Source organism: Bufo gargarizans, chromosome 4 (genome assembly GCF_014858855.1).
Source record: "Bufo gargarizans isolate SCDJY-AF-19 chromosome 4, ASM1485885v1, whole genome shotgun sequence".
Lineage (NCBI taxonomy): Eukaryota > Metazoa > Chordata > Amphibia > Anura > Bufonidae > Bufo > Bufo gargarizans.
In genome coordinates, this window is record NC_058083.1 from 513,524,855 (window position 1) to 513,545,091 (window position 20,237).

Consider the following 20,237-nt stretch of genomic DNA (forward strand, 5'->3'; position numbering starts at 1 on the left):
TGAAACTCCTAAACTCTTCATCCAATTTTAATGTGGAGCCCTCAAATGAAATCTAAAAGTCTGGACTTTATGTCCATTATATAACTATAACATGAATATGTTTTAGTTAACAGGTAATAAAAACAAAATTTGTGTCAGTTTCCAAATAAATATGGACCTAACTGTGTGTGTGTGTGTGCCCTTGTCAGGTTCAATAAGTGGGATTTCTTGCCTTATAAATGGGGTTGGGACCATCAGTTGCGTTGTGGAGAAGTCAGGTGGATACACAGCTGATAGTCCTACTGAATAGACTGTTAGAATTTGTATTATGGCAAGAAAAAAGCAGCTAAGTAAAGAAAAACGAGTGGCCATCATTACTTTAAGAAATGAAGGTCAGTCAGTCAGCCGAAAAATTGGGAAAACTTTGAAAGTAAGGGCTATTTGACCATGAAGGAGATTGATGGGGTGCTGCGCCAGATGACCTGGCCTCCACAGTCCCCGGACCTGAACCCAATCGAGATGGTTTGGGGTGAGCTGGACCGCAGAGTGAAGGCAAAAGGGCCAACAAGTGCTAAGCATCTCTGGGAACTCCTTCAAGACTGTTGGAAGACCATTTCAGGGGACTACCTCTTGAAGCTCATCAAGAGAATGCCAAGAGTGTGCAAAGCAGTAATCAAAGCAAAAGGTGGCTACTTTGAAGAACCTAGAATATGACATATTTTCAGTTGTTTTACACTTGTTTGTTATGTATATAATTCCACATGTGTTAATTCATAGTTTTGATGCCTTCATAGTCATGAAAATAAAGAAAACTCTTTGAATGAGAAGGTGTGTCCAAACTTTTGGTCTGTACTGTATGTGTATATATATATATATATATATATATATATATATATATATATATATATATATACATATATACACACTGCTCAAAAAAATAAAGGGAACACAAAAATAACACATCCTAGATCTGAATTAATTAAATATTCTTCTGAAATACTTTGTTCTTTACATAGTTGAATGTGCTGACAACAAAATCACACAAAAATAAAAAAATGGAAATCAAATTTTTCAACCCATGGAGGTCTGGATTTGGAGTCACACTCAAAATTAAAGTGGAAAAACACACTACAGGCTGATCCAACTTTGATGTAATGTCCTTAAAACAAGTCAAAATGAGGTTCAGTAGTGTGTGTGGCCTCCACGTGCCTGTATGACCTCCCTACAACGCCTGTGCATGCTCCTGATGAGGTGGCGGACGGTCTCCTGAGGGATCTCCTCCCAGACCTGGATTAAAGCATCTGCCAACTCCTGGACAGTCTGTGGTGCAACGTGACGTTGGTGGATAGAGCGAGATATGATGTCCCAGATGTGCTCAATTGGATTCCAGACTCTGTCACGTCTGTCACATGTGCTCAGTGTGAACCTGCTTTCATCTGTGAAGAGCACAGGGCGCCAGTGGCGAATTTGCCAATCTTGGTGTTCTCTGGCAAATGCCAAACGTCCTGCACGGTGTTGGGCTGTAAGCTCAACCCCCACCTGTGGATGTCGGGCCCTCATATCACCCTCATGGAGCCTGTTTCTGACCGTTCGAGCAGACACATTCACATTTGTGGCCTGCTGGAGGTCATTTTGCAGGGCTCTGGCAGTGTTCCTCCTGTTCCTTCTTGCACAAAGGCGGAGGTAGCGGTCCTGATGCAGGGTTGTTGCCCTCCTACGGCCTCCTCCACGTCTCCTGATGTACTGGCCTGTCTCCTGGTAGCACCTCCATGCTCTGGACACTACACTACGACAGACACAGCAAACCTTCTTGCCACAGCTCGCATTGATGTGCCATCCTGGATAAGCTGCACTACCTGAGCCACTTGTGTGGGTTGTAGACTCCGTCTCATGCTACCACTAGAGTGAAAGCACCGCCAGCATTCAAAAGTGACCAAAACATCAGCCAGGAAGCATAGGAACTGAGAAGTGGTCTGTGGTCACCACCTGCAGAACCACTCCTTTATTGGGGGTGTCTTGCTAATTGCCTATAATTTCCACCTGTTGTCTATCCCACTTGCACAACAGCATGTGGAATTAATTGTCACTCAGTGTTGCTTCCTAAGTGGACAGTTTGATTTCACAGAAGTGCGATTGACTTGGAGTTACATTGTGTTGTTTAAGTGTTCCCTTTATTTTTTGCAGTGTATGTGTGTGTGTGTGTGTGTGTGTGTGTATATATATATATATATATATATATATATATATATATATATATATACACACACACATTGTATAAGCATGTAATGTGTGAGTAATGCCCAACATGTATACAGTATATTCATGTAATTTGTGCAAGTGTATATGTAGTATGTACTTACATGTGTGTAATTTAATGATGGACCTTTATGTGTGTGAGTGAATCTATCTTATAGGCTGGGATCACATCATGGTTGTGATATATGTTTAATTTGTACGTTGGGAAAACTGCCAACATCAAAGGTAAATGTGTCCAGAGGCTTTTGGTCTCCATCTAGCTTACCGTATTTTTCGCCGTATAAGACGCACTTTTTCCCCCCCCCCCAAAAGTGGGGGGAAAATAGCAGTGCGTCTTATACGGCGAATGCAGCTTATTTTGCGATTTGCGAATTTTCGTGCGAATTTTTGCGCGAATTTTTTGCGCAAATTATTTTGCGATTTTCAATGATACACCCGCCGCGATGCCGCGCGGCGGGTGTATCAGCTGTGAGGGAGGAGGGCCTGGGGGCCGGCGTCTGCTTTTATAATGACAGCGGGGCCCGTGCAGTGACTATTCTACTACACGGGCCCCGCTCACTGTATAATCGTATGTCTGATAGTAAATAGTTATGTACATAATCGCATAATGAGCGGAGTACTTACAACTACAAACGCTCGCTGAGAGGAGGGAGGAGGCAGGCTGGGAGGACGGGCGCTGGCAGTGTGTGAGTCATACGTCACGCGCCTGCGCCGCCCACTTTATGAATGAAGCAGGCGGCGTGGGCGCATGACGTATGATTCACGCTGCCAGCGCCTGTCCTCCCGGCCTGCCTCCTGCCTCCTCCCTCCTCTCGGCGAGCGCTTGTAGTTGTAAGTACTCCGCTCATTATGCGATTATGCACATAACTATTTACTATTAGACATACGATTATACAGTGAGCGGGGCCCGTGTAGTAGAATACAGTCACTGCACGGTCCCCGCTGTCATTATAAAGCCAGATGCCGGCCCCCAGCCCTGTATTGAGGGTCATTCACTACAGGGACACTTATGGAGGGGATCTGTGGATGACACATAGCATAAGATGCTATATATGTGTCATCCACAGATCCCCCCCATAACTGTCATACACAGAGACCCCAATAAGAGCCACCCACAGATCCCCCATAAGTGTCACCCACAGATCCCCATAAGTGTCACCCACAGATCCCCCATAACAGTGCGTCACCCACAGATCCCCCATAACAGTGCCATCCACAGACCACAATTAGTTCAAAACCCACCAAAAGCACACCTTTTGGTTAAAAAATATTTTTTTCTTATTTTCCTCCTCAAAAACCTAGGTGCGTCTTATAGGCTGGTGCATCTTATACGGCGAAAAATACGGTATATACATCCGTAATCCATACAACTATATCCAGTAAAAAAAAAAAAGTTAAATGTCACTGTATGGTATCTGTCATATGCATCAATTCAATGTATATATCCTTGGTGTATATGTTAGAGCCTAAAAATGTGTTATGAACAAACCATTATATGTACAGTACATGCCGACATTATTTATATGTATGTGGTATATGAGCAATAATATATTTACTACATAGTAACATAGTATATAGGGCCGAAAAAAGACATTTGTCCATTGAGTTCGGCCTTTTATCCTGCAAGTTGATCCAGAGAAAGACAAAAACTGTGAGGTAGAAGCCAATTTTCCCAATTTTAAGGGGAAAAAAAAATCCTTCCCGACTCCATTCAGGCAATCGGATAACTTGCTGGATCAACGACCCCTCTCTAGTATCTATAGCCTGTAATATTATTACGCTCCACAAATACATCCAGGCCCCTCTCGAACTCTCTTAGTGAACTCACCATCACCACCTCCTCAGGCAGAGAGCTCCATAGTCTCACTGCTCTTACCGTAAAGGATCCTCTTCTATGTTTTTGTACAAACCTTTATAGGCGCAGAGGATGTCCCCTTGTCACAGTCACAGTACTGGGGATAAATAGATGATGGGATAGATCTCTGTACTGCCCCCTGATATATTTATACTTAGTTATTAGATGTCCTCTCAGTCGTCCTTTTTCTAAAGTGAATAACCCTAATTTTGATAATCTTTCAGGGTACTGTAGTTCCCTCATTCCAGTTATTACTTTAGTTGCCCTCCTCTGAACCCTCTCCAGCTCTGCTGTGTCTGCCTTGTTCATAGGAGACCAGAACTGTACACAGTACTCCATGTGTGGTCTGAGCAGTGATTAGTAAAGTGGTAGGACTATGTTCTCATCACGGGCATCTATGCCCCTTCTGATGCAGCCCATTATCTTATTGGCCTTGGCAGCAGCTGCCTGACACTGGTTTTTACTGCTTAGTTTGCGCTTCACTTATATTCCTAGGTCCTTTTCCATGTTAGGCTTACCTAGTGTTTTACTATTTAGTAATTTAGTATGTACGGGTGACTTGCATTATTCCTACCCATGTGCATAACCTTACATTTGTCAATGTTAAACCTCATCTGCCACTTATCTGCCCAAGCCTCCAATCTATCCAGATCCATCTGTAGCAGTATACCGTCCTCTTCCGTGTCAATTACTTGACACAATTTAGTGTCATCTGCAAAAATGTATATTTTACTGTGCAAGCCTTCTACAAGATCATTAATAAATATATTGAAGAGGATAGGGCCCAGTACTGACCCCTGAGGTACTCCACTAGTGACAGTGACCCAATCTGAGTGTGTACCACTAATAACCACCCTCTGTTTTCTATTACTGAGCCAGTTACTTACCCACATACAGACGTTTTCTCCCAGTCCGAGCATTCTCATTTTATATAACAACCTTTTATGTGGTACAGTGTCAAATGCTTTGGAGAAGTCCAGATATACGACATCCATTGATTCGCCGCTGTCAAGTCTAGAACTTACCTCCTCATAGGAACTGATGAAATTAGTTTGACATGACCGATCCCTCATGAAGCCATGCTGAAATGGCGTTATTTGCTTATTTTCATTGAGGTGCTCAAAGATAGCATCTCTTAGAAAACCTTCAAACAGTTTACCCACGACGGATGTTAAACATAACGGACTATAGTTTCCGGGCTCTGTTTTTTGGACCCTTTTTGAATATTGGCACCACATTTTGCTATGTGCCAATCCTGTGTAACACTTCCTGTCAGTATAGAGTCCTTAAATATCAGAATTAAGGGTCTGGCTATGACATTACTTAATTCTATTAGGATATGGGGGTGTATGTCATCCGGTCCTGGCGATTTGTCTATTAATCTTTTTAAGATGCCGCTGTACTTCTTCTGGGTCAGACAGGGCACTTTTAATGGGGAATTTACTTTTACATTCTGCATTTCATATGACAGTTTATTTTTTTATCAGTTAATACAGTAGAGAAAAAAATATTTAGTAGCTTTGCTTTCTCCTCATCGCTCTCTGCAACTCCCCCCTCATCACTCTGTAAAGGGCCGACACCTTCAGATTTATACTTTTTACCATTTATATAATTAACCCCTTAAGGACCAGGCTCATTTTCACCTTAAGGACCAGGCCATTTTTTGCAAATCTGACCAGTGTCACTTTAAGTGCTCATAACTTTAAAATGCTTTGACTACCCAGGCCGTTCTGAGATTGTTTTTTCGTCACATATTGTACTTCATGACACTGCTAAAATTGGGTCAAAAAAGTTAATTTTTTTGCATAAAAAATGACATTTTTTACCCCAAATTTAAAAAAATTAGCAAATTTCAAAGTTTCAGTTTCTCTACTTCTGTAATACATAGTAATACCCCCAAAAATTGTGATGACTTTACATTCCCCATATGTCTACTTCATGTTTGTAGCATTTTGGGAATGATATTTTATTTTTCGGGGATGTTACAAGGCTTAGAAGTTTAGAAGCAAATTTTGAAATTTTTGAGAAATCTTCAAAATCCCACTTTTTATGGACCAGTTCAGGTTTGAAGTCATATTGTGAGGCTTAGATAATAGAAACCTCCCCAAAATGACCCCATTCTAGAAAATACACCCCTCAAGGTATTCAAAACTGTTTTTTAAAACTTCATTAACCCTTTAGGTCTTCCACAAGAGTTAATGGCAGATGGAGAAACAATTTTAAAATGTCTATTTTTTGGAAAATTTTCCAATATAATAATTTTTTTCCAGGAGTAAAACAAGGGTTAACTGCCAAACAACACTCAAAATGGGTTGCCCTGATTCTGTAGTTTGCAAAAACACCCCATATGTGGTCGTAAACTACTGTTTGGCCGAACGGGAGCACATAGAAGGAGGGGAACACCATATGGGTTTTGGAAGGCAGATTTTGCAGGACTGGTTTTGTTTATACCATGTCCCATTTGAAGCCCCCTGTTGCACCCCTAGAATAGAAATTTCAAAAAAGTTACTCCATCTAAGAAAGTACACCCCTCAAGGTATTCAAAACTGGGTTTACAAACTTTGTTAACCCTTTAGGTGTTCCACAAGAGTTAATGGCAGATGGAGAAACAATTTTAAAATTTCAATTTTTTTGAACATTTTCCAATATAATAAATTTTTTCCAGGAGTAAAACAAGGGTTAACTGCCAAACAACACTCAAAATGGGTTGCCCTGATTCTGTCGTTTGCAGAAACACCCCATATGTGGTGGTAAACTACTATTTGGCTAAACGGCAGGACATAGAAGGAGGGGAACGCCATATGGTTTTTGGAAGGCAGATTTTGCTGGACTGGTTTATTTACACCATGTACCCTTTCAAGCCCCCTGATGCACCCCTAGAGTAGAAACTCCATAAAAGTGACCCCATCTAGGAAACTACGGGATAAGGTGGTTGTTGTTTTGGGACTATTTTTGGGGTAAATTTGATTTTTGGTTGCTCTATATTACTCTTTTTTTGAGGCAATGTAACAAAAAAATTAAATTCTAAAATTGTTTCTACATTCGCTATTTAGTTTTGTGGAACACCTAAAGGGTTAACATAGTTTGTAAAGTAACTTTTGAATACCTTGAGGGGTGTAGTTTCTTAGATGGGGTCACTTTTTTGGAGTTTCTAGTCTAGGCTACATCAGGGGGGCTTCTAATGGGACATGGTGTCAAAAAAAAAAACTGTCCATCAAAATCTGCCTTCCAGAAACCGTATGAAGTTCCCTTCGTTCTATGCCCTGCCGTGCGGCTATATAGCGATTTACGACCACATATGGGGTTTTTCTGCAAACTACAGAATCAGGGCAATAAATATTTATTTTTGTTTGGCTGTTAACCCTTGCTTTATTACCGGCAAAATGGATTTAAATTGAAATTTTGCCCAAAAATAGGTGTTTTGGCACTGTTTTTATTTTATATTTTTAACACCGTTCATCCGAGGCGTTTGGTCAAAAGTTATTTTTATAGCGACGACTTTTACGCACACGACGATGCCCAATATGTATGGCTCTCAGACTTTGGAGACACTAAGCAGGCATCCTAAAACTGCGGCCCTCCAGATGTTGTAAAACTACAATTCCCACCATGCCCTGATGATGGCTGTAGGTTGTCTGGGCATGCTGGGAGTTATAGTTTTACAACATCTGGAGGGCCGCAGTTTGAGGATGCCTGCACTAAAACTAATATTTTTTGGGGAAAGAAAAATTGTTTTCGTGTCTCCAAAGTCTGAGAGCCATAGTGTTTTATGTTCTCTAGTGAACTGTTGGGGATTATAAAAATGTAGTACTCCATGGAAGTGTGATACTCCCTGAAGCAATCGATAATGCAGAGGCCCGGATGATCGGGGCACGTGTCACATTGAGTAGTGGTGTCCTTCCGTATCCCCCTCTTGTGACACACTCTGCACTTTTTTTAGGTTCGTCCCTTCTTTCCAGTATGGGGGACCACACCTGGAAAGTGTTGGCCAGGGATGATCCGGGCGCCTCCAGTTCCCGAGATACTCCGGCCTGCTCTTTCCCGGTCCGAAAAGATCAGGTCCTTGAGGACTGCCTCATAGAATTGGAGGAATGTCCCCGTGCTGCCAGCGCTTCGGGATAGTACAAAAGAGTTGTACATGGCAACCTGCACCAAGTAGACCGCAACTTTTTTGTACCATGCCCGGGTTTTGCGCATGGCGTTATATGGCGTGAAGACTTGATCAGAGAGATCAACTCCTCCCATATACCGATTGTAGTCGACCATACAATCGGGCTTGAGGACCGTTGCCGCGGTACCTCGCACAGGGACTGGGGTGGTGCTGTTACCGTGGATTGTGGACAGCATAAGGACATCCCTCTTGTCCTTATACCTGACCAGCAACAGGTTTCCACTGGTAAGTGCACGGGTCTCACCCCTGGGGATAGGTACCTGGAGGGGGTTGGCAGGGAGGCCGTGTTGATTTTTCCGCACGGTCCCACAAGCGAACGTGGATCTGGCGGCAAGGGACCTGAACAAGGGAATGCTGGTATAAAAGTTATCCACGTACAAGTGGTAACCACTATCCAGCAGTGGGTACATAAGGTCCCACACGAGTTTCCCGCTAACACCCAGAGTGGGGGGACATTCTGGGGGTTGAATACGGGAATCTCGCCCCTCGTACACACGAAATTTGTAAGTGTACCCTAAGGTACTCTCACAAATTTTGTATAGCTTCACGCCATACCTCGCCCGCTTTGTGGGAATATATTGGCGGAAACTGAGTCTCCCCTTGAACGCAACGAGAGATTCATCAACCGCGACCTCCCTTCCAGGTACGTAGGCCTGCTGAAATGTGGCCCCAAAGTGATCGATGACCGGCCGTATCTTATACAGCCGGTCATAGGCAGGATCACCTCGGGGTGGACATGCTGCATTATCGGAATAATGCAGACATTTCCGGGTGGCCTCAAACCGGTGACGTGTCATGACTATACTGTACAGTGGGGTCTGGTACAGGACGTCCCCACTCCAGTATTGCCTGACACTGGGTTTTTGGACTAGACCCATATGCAGCATGAGGCCCCAAAATGTCCTCATTTCGGCTGCAATGACCGGCGTCCAGCCACCGGGTCTAGCCAAAACTGAGCCTGGGTTTTGAGCGACGAACTGTTGGGCGTACAGATTCGTCTGCTCCACCATCAAATTCACCAGCGGGTTACTGAAAAAAAAACTAAAATAGTCTATTTCAGTAAACCCCACTGTGGGAATCTGGATTCCAGGATTGCCAGCGAAATCCAGAATCTCAGGCTCAAAGTCCACTGGGGGACACCAGCTAAGTTCATCGGCAGGGGGCTCCGGTGGACTTATTTGGTGGGCTGGGAAACTGGCAGGGGGGGGGGGGGGTCTGGGTTAGGGTTAGATGGATAGATGGAAGTTTGGAATAAAAGTACTTTTTTATTTTTTTATTTTTATTTTTTTCCTAACTTACTTTTCCCTTCTTTCCCTGCCTAACGGTGCCTCTCCCTCACTGACCCTAACCTACCTGGGTGGCAATGGGTGCAGGAGGGTGATGGATGCCGATTAGGGGGACACAGGAGCTGGTGCTGGACGATGCTGCACGGTCAGGGTGCTGGACAGGAAGAGGAGGGGTGAGAGGAGCGCAGGAAGTTTGAATCTCGCGCCTCTCTCCCCTGCACCAATCAGCACCCTGGACAGCAGTGTTCAGCACCAGGGCCAGCACCGCCTCTCCAAATCCTCGGACTGCGATTGGGGGTGTATAATTACGCCACCGATCGCAATCTTTTTCCGGTTCATTGGGTCACAGGACACCCAAATGGACTGGAAAGGCATGAAAACCGCCGGTCTGAATTGACCTGCGGTTTTCTGCGATCGCCGATACGGGGGGGTCCAATAACCCCCCCCCTGCGTTGTTACGGGATGCCGGCTGAATGATTTCAGCCGAAATCCCGTTCCGATTAACCCCCGCGGCGCCGGAATTACGATTTTAAGTCAGGACGTACCGGTACGTCCTTGGTCCTTAAGGACTCGGGAAATAGGGCGTACCGGTACGTCCTATGTCCTTAAGGGGTTAAAGAACATTTTAGGGTTAGTTTTGCTCTCTTTGGCAATTAATCTCTTGGTCTCTAGTTTGGCCGCTTTTATTAGTTTTTTACATATTCTATTTTTTTCCTTTTTTAGTTTTTCAGTGCTTCCTCTCGACCCTCCTGTATTAGTGATTTAAATGCTTTCTTTTTGTCATTTATTGCTTTCTTTACAGTTTTATTTATCCACATTGGTTTCTTCTTGTTCCTTAACCTTTTAATCCCAAGAGGTATGTACCTCTCACAATTAGATTTTAGGATGCTTTTAAAAATATCCCATTTTGTGGCTGTATTTTTTATTTTTGAGGACTTTCTCCCAGTTAGTTAGGCCTATGACCTCTCTTAGTTGGCTAAATTTAGCTTTTTTGAAGTTTGGTATTTTTGTTCCTCCCTGAAGAAACACTCTTATGAATGATAATTGGAAGGTTATTACTTTATGGTCACTATTTCCCAGGTGTCCCCCAACCTGCACATCTGTTGTTCTGTCAGGTCTATTGGTTAATACTAAGTCTAGTATGGCCGTCCCTCTAGTCGGGTCCTGAAACAGTTTGGAAAGGTAATTGTCTCTTAGTTATTACCAAGAACCCGTTTCCTTTATGAGATGTACAGGTTTCAGTTTCCCAGTCTATATCTGAGTAATTGAAGTCCCCATAATAACGACCTCATTATGATTTGCCACCTCATCTATCTCGTTTAGTAGTCAATTTTCTGTGAGATGGAAGGTGGGCTTTCAGCTTCAATTTCTGGTGTATTTTGTGCTTAAGTGCAGTTAGTGATCAGTGTGTGAGACGGACACCAGCTTATAACACTGTACCTATGAAGATGCTGGCTTCAGCACAAGAGTGGAAAATACAAGTGAACAGCCTGGTGACCTAACATCATCATCTACCGGTCCAGGCTATTGGTCTACTGTCAGATTGTTATCGGTTTTCCTATAGTCAGTTGATATTTGAATTTTGCTCTATGACTTGTAATTTGTATGGATTTTCTTTATATAGAACTGTTTTAAATGTATTTAATTTTAAGGTTCTATTATTTAAAAATGTTAAAACTCAGATTTATTTTTTGGCAGATGACTGTACCAGGATCTCAGAGAAACATGTGATGTCAGATTTTAGAACAGATGATTGTGGTATCAAAGAAGATACACATGAAGAGCGTGCCATTATCTCAGACCTATCCTCGGACTTTCAGAACAAAGATCTATCATCTGATCCTCTGGATGGATTTTCAATCTCCTGATTCATCACAGACTGTTATGCAAAATAAAAGGCACAGAAGAAGTGTTCAACATCAAAGAAGTCATACAGGGGAGAATGCTCTTTCATGCTCAGAATGTGGTAAATGTTGTAAATCTAAATCATATCTTATGAGACATCAGAGAACTCACACAGGGAAGAAGCCATTTTCATGTTCAGAATGTGAAAAACTTTTTAACTCTAAATCAAATCTTATTATACATCAGAGAACTCACACAGGGGAGAAGCCATTTTCATGTTCAGAATGTGAAAAACTTTTTAACTGTAAATCAAATCTTGTTAGACATGAGAGAACTCACACAGGGGAAAAGCCATTTTCATGTTCAGAATGTGAAACACATTTTAACTCTAGATCAGCTCTTATTACACATCAGATGACTCACACAGGGGTGAAGCCATTTTCATGTTCAGAATGTAAAAAATATTTTAACCGTAAATCACATCTTGTCATACATAAGAGAATTCACACAGGGGAGAAGCCATTTTCATGTTCAGAATGTGAAAAACATTTTAACTGTGAAGCAAATCTTGTTATGCATAAGAGAACTCACACAGGGGAGAAGCCATATTCATGTTCAGAATGTGGGAAATGTTTTCAGCAGAAATCACAACTTCTTATTCATCAGAGAAATCATACAGGGGCAAAGCCATTTTCTTGTTTAGAATGTGGGAAATGTTTCACCGATAAATCAAGTCTTGTTAAACATCAGAAAATTCACACAGGGGAGAAGCCATTTTCTTGTTTAGAATGTGGGAAATGTTTTACTTTTAAATCAACTCTTGTTATACATGAGAGAACTCACACAGGGGAGAAGCCATTTTCTTGTTTAGAATGTGGGAAATCTTTCATAAATGGACCAAATCTAGTTGCACATCAGAGAATTCACACAGGGGAGAAGCCATTTTCTTGTTTAGAATGTGGGAAATGTTTTACTTTTAAATCAACTCTTGTTATACATGAGAGAACTCACACAGGGGAGAAGCCATTTTCTTGTTTAGAATGTGGGAAATGTTTTACTTTTAAATCAACTCTTGTTATACATGAGAGAACTCACACAGGGGAGAAGCCATTTTCTTGTTTAGAATGTGGGAAATCTTTCGAACAGAAATCATATCTTACTATACATCAGAGAATTCACACAGAGGAGAAGCTATTTTCTTGTTTACAATGTGGGAAATCTTTCCAACAGAAATCAAATCTTGTTAAACATCAGAGAATTCACACTGGAAAGAAGCCATTTTAATGTTCAGAATGTGGTAACTAGAGATGAGCAAACTTTTTGAAAAATGTAATTCTGCAGCTTGGTCATAGTTCAACAAGAAATTTGATTCGTTCCAAATTAATTTGTCACGAATTACTATTTTAAAACCCCATTCAGCCTATCAATGAGACCATTTTTAACGCCCCCTTAGACCGAAGTGCACCTGTCTAACAGCCATTAAAATCACCTCATCCATTTGCTCACATAGGGGCTCCTCTCTTGATTGAAAAAGACCTGCTGAAGGACCTGTGCTTAGTGTGATGACTTCACCACGTGATCATGCTGGGAGTGCAGGTCCTTCGACAGGTCTATTTTAGTTGAGAGGAGCGGACTGCCTCTGTGCGAGCAAGTGGATTATGAAAAATGATTCGTAATCATGAAGCCCAAGGAAATTTTGGCTTCATTTAAAATAAAAATGTTCCTAAAATTCAGACTGAATTCCACTTTGGATGGTTCGCTTTGTTAAACACTAGTGATAACCATAAAGCAGATCTTGTTAGACATCGGAGAATCCACACAGGGAGAAATTATTTTCATGTTCTACAAAGGGATTTAATTTTTTTTTGTCAACTTGCATTACAAGTTGTAGTTTTTATGGTGCCATTTTGGGGTACACATGACCTCCTAATTAACTTATTTTAACTCTTTCTGGGAGAAAGATGGGGAAAAACATCAATACTGTTTATACGTTATAAAATTTGCGGCGTTTATTTTTTGCCACAAATAACATAAGTTTTACTACATATAGAAATATAAAGGACAACTGATTATGCAGGTTAGGCTCATGGTACACAGTTATTGATATCACTGATAATCACGCCATCCGCCATGTACAATGCCTATGAAATTAAGGTATGGACCCACTGCTCACCAATGTACCTCTTGCTATCCTACTCTTTTGGGATTTGATTCCTTTTGTGCACTGGCTCCTTTTGTTCCTTATATAGGTTACTGACAGCATAACTAGATTATCAGTTAAATCCATGAATTTCAATCAACTGTCCTTTATATTTCTATATGCCTCCATGCCTATATGTAATAGTGCTAGTTTTAACCACCTCCGGACCGCCTAACGCAGATCTGCGGTCCGGAGGTGGCAGCCCTGCGCTCAGCGACGCATATATGCGTCATCTCGCGAGACGCGAGATTTCCTGTGAACGCGCGCACACAGGAACGGAAGGTAAGAGAGTGGATCTCCAGCCTGCCAGCGGCGATCGCTCGCTGGCAGGCTGGAGATGTGATTTTTTTTAACCCCTAACAGGTATATTAGACGCTGTTTTGATAACAGTGTCTAATATACCTGCTACCTGGTCCTATGGTGGTCCCTTTTGTTTGGATCGACCACCAGAGGACTCAGGCAGCTCACTAAAGTAGCACCAAACACCACTACACTACACCCCCCCCTGTCACTTATTAACCCTTTATGAACCCCTGATCACCCCCCTGTAAGGCTCCATTCAGACGTCCATATGATTTTTACGGATCCACTGATACATGGATCGGATCCGCAAAACACATGTGGACGTCTGAATGGAGCCTTACAGGGGGGTGATCAATGACAAGGGGGTGATCACACATATAGACTTCCTGATCACTTCCCTGTCATTGATCACCCCCCTGTAAGGCTCCATTCAGACGTCCGTATGCGTTTTGCGGATCCGATCCGTGGATCCGTAAAAAATCATACGGACGTCTGAATGGAGCCTTACAGGGGGGTGATCACCCCATATAGACTCCCTGATCACCCCCCTGTCATTGATCACCCCCTGTAAGGCTCCATTCAGACATTTTTTTCTTACTAAGTCTCAAATTCCACTAACTTGTGTCAAAAAATAAAATCTCACATGAACTCACCATACCCCTCACGGAATCCAAATGCGTAAAAGTTTTTTAGACATTTATATTCCAGACTTCTTCTCACGCTTTAGGGCCCCTAAAATGCCAGGGCAGTATAAATACCCCACATGTGACCCCATTTCGGAAAGAAAACACCCCAAGGTATTCCGTGAGGGGCATATTGAGTCCATGAAAGATTGAAATTTTTGTCCCAAGTTAGCGGAAAGGGAGACTTTGTGAGAAAATACAAAAAAAATCAATTTCCGCTAACTTGTGCCAAAAAATTAAAAATTCTAGGAACTCGCCATGCCCCTCACGGAATAGCTTGGGGTGTCTTCTTTCCAAAATGGGGTCACATGTGGGGTATTTATACTGCCCTGGCATGTTAGGGGCCCGAAAGCGTGAGAAGAAGTCTGGGATCCAAATGTCTAAAAATGCCCTCCTAAAAGGAATTTGGGCCGCTTTGCGCATCTAGGCTGCAAAAAAGTGTCACACATGTGGTATCGCCGTACTCAGGAGAAGTTGGGGAATGTGTTTTGGGGTGTCATTTTACATATACCCATGCTGGGTGAGAGAAATATCTTGGTCAAATGCCAACTTTGTATAAAAAAAATTTGAAAAGTTGTCTTTTGCCAAGATATTTCGGATTTCGCAGGCCATTTTTTACACATTTTGATTGCAAAGTACTTCTCACACATATGGGCCCCTAAATTGCCAGGGCAGTATAACTACGCCACAAGTGACCCCATTTTGGAAAGAAGACACCCCAAGGTATTCCGTGAGGGGCATGGCGAGTTCCTAGAATTTTTTATTTTTTGTCGCAAGTTAGTGGAAAATTAGACTTTGTAAGAAAAAAAAGAAAAAAGTTCAATGAACTCACAATCATTTTCCGCTAACTTGTGACAAAAAATAAAAAGTTCAATGAACTCACTATGCCCATCAGCGAATACCTTAGGGTTTCTACTTTCCGAAATGGGGTCATTTGTGGGGGTTTTCTACTGTCTGGGCATTGTAGAACCTCAGGAAACATGACAGGTGCTCAGAAAGTCAGAGCTGCTTCAAAAAGCGGAAATTCACATTTTTGTACCATAGTTTGTAAACGCTATAACTTTTACCCAAACCATTTTTTTTTTTTGCCCAAACATTTTTTTTTTATCAAAGACATGTAGAACAATAAATTTTGCGAAAAATTTATATATGGATGTCGTTTTTTTTGCAAAATTTTACAGCTGAAAGTGAAAAATTTCATTTTTTTGCAAAAAAATCGTTAAATTTCGATTAATAACAAAAAAAGTAAAAATGTCAGCAGCAATGAAATACCACCAAATGAAAGCTCTATTAGTGAGAAGAAAAGGAGGTAAAATTCATTTGGGTGGTAAGTTGCATGACCGAGCGATAAACGGTGAAAGTAGTGTAGTGCAGAAGTGTAAAAAGTGCTCTGGTCATTAAGGGGGTTTCAGCTAGCGGGGTTAAAGTGGTTAAAGAATATCCTTATAAGCCATGTAGTACCACTATCTCTGATGCAATCTTATCTCATCCATACTTACCTAGTTCTATTTTTTGGACTTCACAGACTTCTATTTTCAGTCTCTCAATCACCATCGCCAGAAGTGATTCTACCATCCTATTCCTCAGTATTATTATCAAATTTTATACTCCTTATTACTACTGCTGCTATGTCATCATTTCTTACATCTTTATCAATACATTTTTATTAATTTCGGATTGCTGATCATGTACCTTTATTGTTTATCATAATTATGTATCCAATTATTTATATTGCCATGTTCTTTTGTCCAGGCCATGAACAAGGTCTATGTTGGACCGAAACGTTGGCCAGTTACTATTTATGTGGATGGATTAAAATAATGAAATAAAAATAATGAAATAAATAAGAAATCAGTTACTAAATTTCTTCACAGTGCCGTAGTATCCCATCAATACTGTTACCCCCTTTACCACTGAGCTCCGCCTATCTCCTAGAGGAGTGCCGTTCAATTCTTTTGTTCACATGATTCCCTTAGACTTTATATAACTGTGTCAAACATATTGTTACCATTAGTTAATAAATATCTGCATTTTGGGCCTATGTCTCTTTATTCTTTAGATGATAAGATATAGTCCCAGAATCTACGGAGTTGTAGGGTTTCTGTGATCAGAATTAACCCTATTAAACTAGCTGAGAATTAGCGATGTGCTAATGTCAGCTGACCTAACTAGCCTATTCCTACTTTTATCTATGCCCCTGTTACTCCAGAAATATAAGTTTTATAATAAGCTAATTATTCTCTAGGAGCAGGGGGGGGGGGCATTGCCCCTGCTCCTAGAGGCTCCGTTCTTCCACCTCTGGCCTCGCCCTGCTACATTAGATTGACAGGGCCAGGCAGTGTTCACCTCCTCCTGCCGGACCTGTGCTCTGGGAAAATCTCGTGCCATTTAGTATTTGGTGCAGGTGCAGTGAGGAAGCCGGCAGTTGCCGAGCACCCTTCACTCACTGCGCCTGCATCGAATACTGAACGGGACAGCTCAGGCCCGAGAGTTACACGGCAGTAGGAGACCAACGCTGCCTGGCCCTATCAATCTAGTGTACCAGGGAGTGGCCAGAGGTGGGAGAACGGAGCCTCTAGGAGCAGGGGTAACACCTCCCCCTGCTCTTAGAGGCTAATTATACAGTATTATAAAACTTATATTTCTGGAGTAACGGGGGCATAGATAAAAGTAGGAATAGGCTAGTTAGGTTCAGCTGACTTTAGCACATGGCTAATGTCGGCTAGTTTAATAGGGTTAATTCTGGTGACAGAAACCCTTTTAAGGAAGAGTTGGTGGTCAGGTCACTGTGTGCAAATGGTGAGGGGAGACTTCCATTAGCACATCCAGACTTTTGTGGATTTTTTTTTAGGACATTTCGAGGGTCATTTATCAAAGAGACTTTTTACTCTGGTCTTTGATAGCCGCTAGACTGCCAAAGGATGTGCCTAATTTATTACAAAACATACAATTCATCATAACTTAGGCATATACTCTGGCAGTGTGCGTCTGACGTGAAATTCTACTCCACTCCCTGAGAGGAGTAAATTTTAGACAACTTTTACACCTGAAATTGTTTAAATGTTTGAATGTGCCAGAGCCAATTTGCCAGCCCCGCCATTCCCTAGTGGCGAGAAGAGTGAAAAAATGTCTAAGTGATAAAGTATTGTCACACAGGCTTGGGCCTTGCGACTTTCTATACTCCAAAATCTGGCATGTAAGTAAATTATCCCATTTCAGTTTTTTTATGTTAAACCTAAATGAGGGAGTCTCCTTCCATCCATCTCATCGCTATATTTTGCTTTGCTAAGAAAAATGTTTTACAATTCACAGTTTGATTCCCATGCACCACTCCAAATGCTCCATATTTGACTTGGGAAGGTCTTCAACCAAAGCGTGCAACTCTCACAAGATTAATCTGTGCAAGGCAACGGAGACTGTCATTAGAACTTCCCAGGCCCGTAGTGGACCAGGAAACAAGAAAAAGCACCAAGAACCTGCTCAAGGAACTTAAGTGCGGCTTTGCAAAGGGGCTGCAGTGTTGGATTTGCAGAGAAAGAGGACATATCTTTCGTCAATGCCCATAAAAGGCCCCAAATCCAGAACAGCCAACATTAAACGGGAACCCCTCGCAGTAGTGGGGCACACAGTGGGGAATGCCAGTTGCCAGGTTACCCCTAATGACCTCCGGGACCTGGTGACCAAAAGCCCCTACTTACAGGTGCGGATTGAAGAACAGATGGTGGAATGTCTTGAGTCTACAGGGTCAGAACTAACCACAATGCCAGTGAAGTTCTTTGAGAGATACTTCGGCCACCTGATGAAGCCTGACAAGAGCACCGTGATCAAGCTGACGGCGGTAAATCAGACTGCTATATCTGTGTTCAGAGTGGCTTGGATGAGAATGAAGCTATGCGGACAAGATGTTGGCAAGAAGGACGTGGTGCTTGTAGAGAAACTGGCTCGGTATGGAGCTCCAGTCGTATTGGGAATGAACTTCTGCGGGAATTGGATCAGCTCATGTTTACAAAGGAGGGCCGAGTTATTGGAGGAAAAACGAATTCCCACAAGCCTACCCAGAGAGCATTTCAGAGGTAGATCCGGACATGCAGTATCTGCAAAAGCACTCCTGAGGGTAAGCCGGTTGGAGAAGTGTATGCCCTATATGGAACAGCCTGCACCGTACCTCAGCAACAGGAGAAGATGATACTAATGCCTGTCGGAAGCCGGCAGAAACTGAATGGGATAGATATGCTGATAGAACCCCTGGGCATGTCGGAAGCCAGAGATGGATGGCTAGACTGGCGAAGTTTGACTGTCTAGAGTCACCTGGGATGTCCCAGTTGGTGAGGTTGACGAAGAGGATGAAGGGACTGAGATACCCGATCTTTGTCGAGTGCCTCGACAGTCACCTGTGGCCAGCTCAAGTGGGGTGGCTACTGACAGCACTGTGTTGCTGGGGATGACTGAGGAAGAATGGGCTCTAGTGCAAGATGATGATCCTGACGTAAAGAAGATAAAACACTGGGTGAAGACTGGGAGATGGCCCAAGATTGAAGAGTGAAGTCGCTTGTTCTCAGATGGATGGAAGCTGTTGCAGCAGTGGGATCGGCTGCGAATCCAAAATGGAATCATGTACTGGAAGGTATTCCTGGCTACCGATCTTGAAGAAAGGTGGCAGATAGTGATATCTAGTAACCTGGCCCGAAGAGTGGCCCTCAAGGGACATGAGAAGAGTGCCCACTTTGGAGCGGAGAAGACATGGGTACAAAGATTCGTAAACTGCCTACAGTTGGAGCAGATTGTCCATGAAGTGTGCCAGAAGTGTCGAGCATGCGAGCTGGTGAAGCCTTCTGAGCAGAGAGCCCCAATTCAAGTTATCCGAACGTCCGCGCCACTGGAGATCCTAATGATCGATTGATCTTGATCGGCCAGTCGGTGAATGGTCACCAGTATTGCCTTGTGATGACTGATCACTTCACAAAGTTCTCTGTGGCAGTACCTATCCATGACTAGACAGCAGAATCAGACGCTCGTGCAGTGTGCAAACACTTTATCCAGGTGTACGAATTCCGAAGCGGATTCATTCTGATCAAGGAGCTTGCTTCCAAGGGAAGTTGATGGAAGAGCTGTGTTGGCTGTATGGGATTGAGAAGTCACGAACGACACCATACCACCCGCAGGGCAATGGGGCCTGTGATAGATTCAACAGCACGCTTCTACAGGTGCTCCGTACTCTGGAGAAAGAATGTAAGTTGCGCTGCCCAAGTTTTTGCCTGAACTATTCTGGGCGTATAATAATCGTATTCATAACACTACCGGCTATACTCCACACATGCTGCTGTTCGGTCGTCCAGGGCAAGAAGTTGCCGAAATGAACCTTGAACCTCTTTCGGAACAGTTCCCTAGGACAGCTGACTCATGGTTGCAGGAGCACCAAGACAAATTGAGTACTGTCAGTTGGTCAATGAGAAGTTGCAACAGCAAACCCCTGTGAAGGCTACCCTCTTGTTGCCGGTTGACAGAGTATTAGTTCATGCTAAACAGCCCACAGATAAATTTTATGACCGCTGGGAACCACAGCCATATACTGTGAAACGGCAGGTGTATACGGAAGACCCAGTCGACTCGAAGATTACACCGTAACATGTTCAGACCTTGTCTTTCAGAGAGTCGTTCC

The 20,237-nt window shown here is 42.7% G+C and overlaps 1 pseudogene; it reads left to right on the forward strand.

Moving 5' to 3' along the window:
* LOC122934332 overlaps positions 1 to 20,237 on the forward strand; it is a 226,634-nt pseudogene that overhangs the window by 54,130 nt on the left and 152,267 nt on the right.